Source organism: Mustela erminea, chromosome 13 (genome assembly GCF_009829155.1).
Source record: "Mustela erminea isolate mMusErm1 chromosome 13, mMusErm1.Pri, whole genome shotgun sequence".
Taxonomy (NCBI): Eukaryota; Metazoa; Chordata; class Mammalia; order Carnivora; family Mustelidae; genus Mustela; species Mustela erminea.
Window position 1 is genome coordinate 22,871,842 of NC_045626.1, and position 9,028 is coordinate 22,880,869.

The following is a 9,028-nucleotide window of genomic DNA, read 5'->3' on the forward strand; positions in this document are numbered from 1 at the left end:
AAACTCCACGAGCAACCTGTGAAAACCAGAACTCCGCACAGTGGGACTCGAAGACACTTTTCAACCCAGAGAAGCCTGATGGACTGCCTTCCTTAGGCACCCAGTAGGGCCCACACCGGAGCCATCGCAGGGTTTCTTTAAGACTTGTGCTCTGTAGAGGTGTAAATCAATTGGAGAACTGTTGAAGATGGACCAGATAAGCCACATCTGTGTGCTCTGCTCCTCCCCATGGCGTGCAGCTGTGCCTGGCAAGGAAGAGCCACCTGTCGGCCATAGAAAGCGATGAGACTTCGGTGTGAGATCACGCCTTTGGGAGGATAGGCCAACTGTTGGCCCAGCTCTGTCTTGTTGGCTATTTTGCAGATAGATAGCCCCCAAGGACTGGATGGGAAATGGCCTGTTGCATGGAGACAGAGTTCTTGAGTGTTTTGGTTTGGTTTGGTGAGAGGGATCTGTGGGACAGAGGGTTTATGAAAGTATATAAGATGAAAGCTGAAGTTAAGCATCTCCCCAAACAAATGTATTTACACGTGACTTGCCTTCAATTTCAGGGAGCTCACAGGGTGCATAACGTCTGTGTACACACCCCGGCTTGGAGGCTTTTTTGATAACACCAATGGGGAGTGTATTTCTAGGACCTAGAATCCTCTCTAGCAATTCCTTACAGTGTGTTTCCTACAACACTTGCATGGGAATTACCTGGTGCCATTATCCAACACATGCTGAAAATGCTGATTCCTGAGCCCCTCCTGGCATTAAGGAATCAGGACCATCCAGGCTGGGGCCCTGGAATTTGCATTCTCACTAAGCACTCAGGTAGTGTTGGTCATTATACAGTTTAAAAACCACTAAGAGTTGAAAAGGGCCATAAAAGAGGACCAAAAGAACAACCAAAATCTAAGACTGATACAAAAAGCTCTCGGAAACTGATCACACAATTGGGCCATCAGTTGATTAGGACATGAGGGGGTGGGTGGCACTTAAGGTTGTCTGATGGACCAAGAGGAGGGGGTCTCCTGACTCTGGTTATGAACCAACATTTGTCCAGAACCCGCTCGAGTCCTGGCACTTGAGCATGTGGTTTACGCCATCTAATTCCACCCAATTGTTCTATTATGGATGATGAAATCAAGGTTCAGAGAGCTTAAAGAACTTGAATAATGTCTTAGAGCAAAATAAGAGGAATCAGACCTTAAATGTGAGCAACCTAGCCTGACTCTTTTTTTATGATGATGATGTTTTGGGGGAGAATGAGAAAGAATCTTAAGCAGGGTTCACACTCTGCAGAGAGTCTGACATGGGGCTCGATCTCACAACCCTGAGATCACGACCTGAGCTGAAATCAAGAGTCTAACACTGAACCAACTAAGCCACCCAGGCGCCCCTTGATGATGATTTTAAAATAACACCACCCAGTTTGCCCTTTGTCTGCCAGACTTTGATTACAACAGAGAAATAAATCCGTTCATTCTATTTTTAAAATGCTGAGCATATACTGTCTTCAATCACCTGGGAATATATTTGGGGACAAAAGATTTATTCAGATGGAACAGGAGAAGGAAGCACAAAATGTGATGTCAGCCACTTCTCAGCCTATGAAGTTTGGGCCACAGGTGCAATGGGCAACCAGGAGTGGGGCTCAGTATACAGTTCAGAAGAGCTGGAGAGCCCTCCTAGAGGAAATGGTGTTTTGGTCAAATCTGAGGAGTCAGTAGAATTTTGAATTAATTCAACCTTACATAGAGCTTGGATTTAAATAGACTACAATCTCTCAAAAACCCACCTCGAATTTTACTTTCAATAAACAAGAATATTTATGGAAGGCAGAGAGAGGAATTCCTGAACAAAGAAAAGCTTCTCATTTTTAACCACCAGTTCCTCAATAGCTTTCAAAGAATAAAGGAAAGGGGGTTGAAGGCTTACCATGTGCAGGCACTGTATTAACTCACTTAATCTTTACAAACATATTTGGAGTTAGGTGTTACTATTACCATGCCCAGTTTTAAAATGACACTCACACTTGGCTGAGGTGTAACAGGTAGGAAATGTTGGAGACAGGATTCAGATGGAAGGTGTGCTCCCTTAAACCACAGGCCACACTGACAAGCTGGCAGGGTTGGAGATTTGGGGAATCTGGCTCCGTTTACCACACTGAAAGGGAAATATTAGAAAGATCATATGTGACAAGGGACTTGGTATTCTCTAGGGTGCATAAACAATTCTGTTTTGGAAGGAAAGGACCTCACGTTATCAGGTTATGAGTAAGCACGTGCCGACTACAAGATTGAAGGAAGAGGGATATATGTTTATCAGTCTCTTTCTGTCTGGTAAACTACCTCATTCCCCAAGGAGAGTCTCTCCCATTGGGAAACATGTTTATTTCAGCGCTGAGCATTGTTTAAATCTCAGTGCCAAGTCTAAGAAATAGTCCTGAAGGGCACAGACCTTGCTTCAAGCACTTTCTTCTTGTTGCAACTATCCCTGACTTTAATCCCACAATGCAGCCTCTGAGCGCCCATCTTGTAAAAGCTGGATTCACCGACTGCCAAAAAACAGAGGGGAGGAGAAGCATTTATTAAGATGTGTAACTGCCTACCCCCGAGACCACTGACAATCCATCTTAGAGAACATGGTACACCTCCAGGCCTCCAGAAGGGCAGGGGACACCTGGATAGCCTACTCAGATGCAGGTGGTAGTGATTCAACAGGATGTACCCCAACCTTGATGGTGAATGTTCAGTTGCCCTCATGACCTAATCTCTTACAGCATCCTGACTCTGAAACTGGGCCCTCCAGATGTGTCTAGATGTTTCCCAATGGAAGGACTTCTTAATCTAAGTGTTCTCCTGAACATTTGTCAGTGACTTTCTTTCGTCCATTTCCTTAGCGCTGTTTATCTCAGAGAGTTTCTCAGTGTCGTTTCAGATTCTCTGGTTGACGTGGGAAAGCTGGAGCTTTCAGCATGCTCAGCTCTGTCTTCATACCATGACATCCTCAGCGTGATAATAAGAAGGGCTGACATTATTAAGTACTAAGTGCCAGGTGAAATTCTGAGCCATTACATGTATTTACTCAAATCTTTATAACCAATCAATGAGTTAGAATTGTTTTGTAGATAAGGAAATGGGAACACAGCACATTACATTCAACCCTCATGTTACCTATCACAGCTTTACTTTTTCACACCACCAACCCACACACACATTTTTTTAACAAGCTCTGGCCTGTTTTATTAGAGAAAAATTTTGCATGATTTACTTTTCACCACTCTGTTCTGGCAGGCTCCTCAAGATACTGCAGTCACCTGAGGCAATGACAGCCGGTGTGCGTCCTCTCTAGCATTTCCCACGTGCTATGCCCAGTTCAATGTCATTGCCGCTGTAGTGATGGACGCTAGTTTGGGCCAACATGGTGCAGTATTTTGTCAGATTTCCTCAAGGTGGAGTGCCTGTTGACCAGGATGACCAATTTCCCTTTGTTGTGCCTGATCACTTTCAGAGTCTGCTTGTACCCCAGGGCATACTTCCCATAACTTTTCATACTTTCCATACTTTTCACAACAAGCTGGAGCCTAGAGTTGATTGACTCTGGAGACTTTTTTGTCCTCTTTGTGGCCTCCATCCTCCTGCCTTAGGTGTGGGAGAGCGCCAACCGAGAACAGCCACCAAGATGGCAGGAGATGAGGAGGGAAAGCTCATGCACATATATTAGCACTAAGTTGGAGCAGGAAAGTATCCTTAAAGATCAAAAACATTATACAGGCAGTAATAGTAATGGATACCGTTTACTGAGCTAATTTTACATTCTTGACGATTTTAAAAGCATCCCTGCAAAGTTGTATAACTGACTTAATTTTTTAACCCTATGAGTCAGATAGGTCAAGTGGATGGTTTAAGATCCTCAGCAGGTCTGTGGAGATTTGAACCCAAATCTGCCAAATTCAGAGGCCCCCCTGATCTTTCAGCCATTACTTGAAGGCTTCTTACTAACCCTTAGGCACGACCAGCCTAGCGTAGTCAAATAAATAATCAGATAAAGTGAATATCATCATTGTGGAACTATTAACAGCCAAAGAATGAAGGAAGTGTTGGGGTCCAAGGGCAGGCCACCCCAAGATGGGCCACGGTAGCATGAAGATTATTTTGAGTTAAAAAGAAATCAAAACCCAGCAGATTGAGGAAAAGCTCTTTACCTCTCCCTCATTTGCCTCACAAGAACTTACAGGAAGAGATCTAGCACCATAAATAACTATACTATGATATAAACAGGGTACGGTAGATGAGAGGAACCTAACAGGATCTGTTTCATTAAAGTCCTCTATGTCCCATTGTTTCCAGGTTGCACAGAAAATATTTGCTTACCAAACATTTATTCTTTCTTATCTTCGTGTGAATTGCATTCCTCCTTTCAAAAGAAGTCTCAGACACTTAGTCCAGAATGATATATATTTATACTTTATTTTGCCCACCTTTGGGATTTCTGTGTCTGTGTGGATTCCCTGTATGAGCACTACTTAATTTGATTATCTCCTGTTAATCTGTCTCATGTCAATTTGATTCTCAATCTGGCTGGAAGGATCTTGAAAGTGATAGGACATTCTTGTTCCCCAGCAGGAGAATTGACCATAATTAGATATAAATTCTGGATTTTAGGAAAAAAAATAGTTTGTCCAGAGAAAAGGCAGGTATGACTCCTTTTCAACATTCTGAAAGTTAAAATGGCTGAAAGAAGAAAGACGTTTCCCAGGAAAGAATTCACAATCACAATCACAATCACAAATGTCTTCATCCATTTGGACTACTGTCACAAAGTATCAGAACCTGGGTGGCTTATGAACAACAGAAATCTGTTTCTCACAGTTCTGAAGGCTGGAAGTCAGAGGTCAAGGTACCAGCACAGTCAGGTCTTCGGGAAAACCCCCTTCTGAGTGACACACTGCAAACTTCTCCTTGTGTCCTCCCGTGACACAGAGAGAGTGAGCCAGCCCCTTGGCCTCTTCTTATCAGGGTACTAATCCCCTTCATGAGGGCTCTGCCCTTGGACCACATCACCTCCCCCCAGGCTCCATCTCCAAATACCACTGCTCTGGGGATTAGATTTCAGCATATGATTTTAGTGGGACACAAACATCCAGTCCATAACCACAAATGACATTGATCCAGAAGAAAAAGGGGAAGTGTCTAAAAAAAAAACAAAGAAAAAGCAAACAACAACAACAATAATAACGAACATGCAGAGAGCTCTCTAATAATCCCGGATTTTAAAAAGAAATGCCTAAAATCTGGAAAGAAGTCCTTATAACCAAGGAATATTAGTCTTTCCTAATGATCGGAGGAAAAACAGAGTCCCCATTTCCCTGAGGCTTAAAAATCAGTGTATGGGTTTTGCAAGGGGGTTTCGGGCTGCCATCAGAGCAGGAAGAGCGAGGAACGGAGGGCCTGTTGGGGGCAAATGATGTCATGTTGAAAGCTCACAGAGAAAAGCAGGGAAATTCAACTCCTATATTGCTTTCTCTTTGAGGAAAGTGATCTTCAAACTGGGAAGGCTAGAACAAATATGGTTAGTAGAAAATTGAAACCTGGGAGAAGCAAGGAGATAGGAAAACATCTGGCCGCTTAGATGCATGGAGGCAAATGACATCCCACCCCACAGAGGAAGATGTGGGGTGTAAGCAGCTGCATTTTGGAGAACAGGAACATGCTCCAGTTGAAAGAAAAGAAGGAAAGAAAGAAAGAAAGAAAGAAAGAAAGAAAGAAAGAAAGAAAGAAAGAAAGAAAGGTCAAGGGAGGAAGAAGGAAGGAAGGAAATGGGTTGATTACAGAAAGGTTAAAGTAAAATTTTTTTCCAGACCTGGTAACATTTCTTTACAGATATATAGACTTTTATTACAGCAAGTATTTCTGTAACCATAAATATCTCCTTAAAACAAAGAGGTATTCCAAGTATCTTTTTTAAGTAGTGATTTAAAATGAAGTTGAGATGCCTAGGTGGCCCATTTGGTTGAGCTTCTGACTCTTGATTTCAGCTTAGGTCATGGTCTCAGGGTTGTGGGATCCAGCCCCCCGCACAGGGCTCTGTGCTCGGCGGGGAGTCTGCTTGTGATTCTCTCTCCCTCTCCCCTTCCCCGTTTCCCCCCTCTAAAATATACAAACTTTAAAAAATAAATGAAAATAAAAATAAAATGAAGTAAAGTTAGTAAAATTAATTAAATTATTTTCTTTTCTTTTATTCATTATCATTACGTTCAATCAGCCAGCATATAGTACATCATTAGTTTTGATGCAGTTCAGTGATTCATTAATTGTGTATAACACCCAGTGCTCATCACATCACATGCTCTCCTTAATACCCATCATCTGGTTATCCCACCCCCCCCTACAGGCCCTCTCTTCTGTGACCCTCAGTGTGGTTCCCAGAGTCCAGAGTCTGTCAAGGTTTGTCTCCCTTTCTGATCTCTTCCCATTGAGTTTTCCCTCCCTTCTCCTGTGGTCTTCCGTGCTATTCTTTATATCCCACATATGAGTGAAATCATATGATAATTGTCTTTTTCTGCTTGACTTACTTCACTTAGCATAATACTCTCCAGTTCCATCCATGTCGATGCACATGGTAGGTATTCATCCTTTCTGACGGCTGAGTCATATTCCATTGTGTATATGGACCACCTCTTTATCCAATCATCTGCTGAAGGACATCTCAGCTCCTTCCACAGTCTGGCTATTGTGGCCATTGCTGCTACAAACACTGAGGTACATGTGCCCCTTCTTTTCACTACATCTGTATCTTTGGGGTGAATACCTAGTAGTGCAATTACTGGGTCATAAGGTAGCTCTATTTTCAACATCTTGAGGAACCTCAATAATATTAATTTTAAATGAACACGCTTCAGCATATAAACTAACAATTCTTCTGAAGTTTTTTACTACTAAGACCTAATTACATTATTTTCCAAGTTAGAATGACTAATAATTAATGTGAAACCGTAATTAACACAGATGACACAGATGATACTATACTTTTCCAAAGTAAAATATATCTGACCTAAATTTTTATGACTCACATTTGATATCACAAAATAAACTTTATTGAGCAAAGACATTGTTTAAAATCACAGAAAAACAAACATGATGAAAAGGTAGACATTGTGTACAAATAATGTTAAAATATTGTCACAGGTATGGAAATGTGACATCATCATTGGAATAAAATAAAATGTTCTAAAGCAAAGAGTTGTCAAAATACAGAAGAAGAGATATTCTGAAACAAATGAAAAATCAAGCAGTAGTGGTAACAATTTCTAACCCATAACATACTTATATATCATGGGGGAAATCAAAAGAACTAGCTCCAGAAGCAGTGGTGACAAAAGACAGAGGGGGGCTTTCAAAAAGGCAAGGGACATAGGTAATTAACTTACCACCTCCTTCAAATAAAAGTGAGACTCTCTTGGGAGAATCTAAGTCCCTTAATAGACACATTTTAGAGCAGTTAATGAAATGCTGCGTATTTCAGTAGCAAACTATTTCAACAGTGAAATGACATAGGAATCGGAAGCATATTCTGCTTCTGTCAACTTGGTAGTTGACATTTTTCCAAACAGCCACCACAAGTCTGAGGTTCTCACGAGACTGTTGTCTTCCAGCTACATGACTATCCACACTCATTTCACCAAAGAATGCAAACTCTAGTGGTTGCTCCTCATTCTGGGTGGAGAACACCAGTTGGTTTTATGTAGCTTAAACCTAGAGGGGCATTAACTGCCCTCTTAGACAGATCACCCACCCGGAGCTGGCCCATCAAGTTTCATCTGGAAAACAACCAGTTCATGAACCCCTTTGGAGGTTTTTCTATTTTGGACCATGGTACCACATAAGTAATCTCAAACTCTTGTTCATCAATGACAGCCAAATTTGAAATGAGAAATTGTTCCTAGCCTTCTTTATTTTTGGTCAAACCTTTCTGAACTTCTGTTCCATGAACAAAACATCCAAAGATGAAACACTTGATTCACTCTGTCTCCAAATTTTCCACTCCATAATTCAACCAAATCAGAGTCAGTTGTCCAAAGATGAACGATTTTCATAATATTTTCTGGAAACTCATTTATTTTTAAAGGTTTAAAGCAGTTAGTATGAAACTCATAGAGCTTTTCCATCATATTGTCTGGGGCCTCCCATAGGAAAGGCAAACACATTTGAGGGTGAATGGCTGTGTGGTCAGACCCCTCAGGAGACAAGCACGGTGGCAGCTTCAAACATTGAGAAAGGCAGCCAGTTGGTCTTTCAAGGGTCTCTCCTCTTATGGCTTCCTTACCAGAAACCAGGGCCTGGCTAATTTTTAAAAGAGTAAATATTTTTTAATATTTAAAAGATAATGATGGAATGTAATTACTTGTGCCACCATGTTTTTTATCAAACACACTTTACCAAACTAACCTTGTTTCTGGGCTGACAAGTCATGAGGGAAACCAATGTTTTCCTGGGTTGAGATTTTAAGAAGTCATTGTCAAACTATCTCTATGGACAGTGTGGATAAATGTAGACTGAATGACAGTTACATGAAGAAGAGTTTTCTTAGCTAGTTGAATAATCGAGTCTATATGCTATTGATAAACTCAGTTCTGCTCATCTGAAAAGTAGTGTGTGATGACAGATGGGGTCCCCTTCTTGCAAAAAAACACGTGTATTTGACACATTCTTTGTGACTTATATGGATATATAGAAATCATATACATGCTATTTTGATGCAACTGCTTTGAAGGTATTTTGAGAGCCGTATAAAGCAATTTAATCTAAAGAAATTTTTCTAAGTGCCAATTAATATAATTATATCCACACTGACTTCCTGATCCCGATTCTGAGTGAATTTTAGAGGTGCAGTAAGGTCAAACCCAGGAATGGGACGACACTTTGAGACGTCCATCATTCATATTTCTAGGAAATGGAAAAGATATTTTGATATTTTGATGCACCCATTTTGATATGACCAAATCAAAGTCATCCCATAAACATGTTTTTGCCAGACCTGA

The 9,028-nt window shown here is 41.2% G+C and overlaps 2 pseudogenes; both read right to left on the reverse strand.

The window, feature by feature from the left end:
- Positions 1-3,254: 3,254 nt before the first annotated feature.
- Positions 3,255-3,621, reverse strand: LOC116572416 (annotated as a pseudogene).
- A 3,523-nt stretch (positions 3,622-7,144) lies between these two features.
- On the reverse strand, positions 7,145-8,177 carry LOC116571468 (annotated as a pseudogene).
- Between the last annotated feature and the right edge of the window lie 851 nt (positions 8,178-9,028).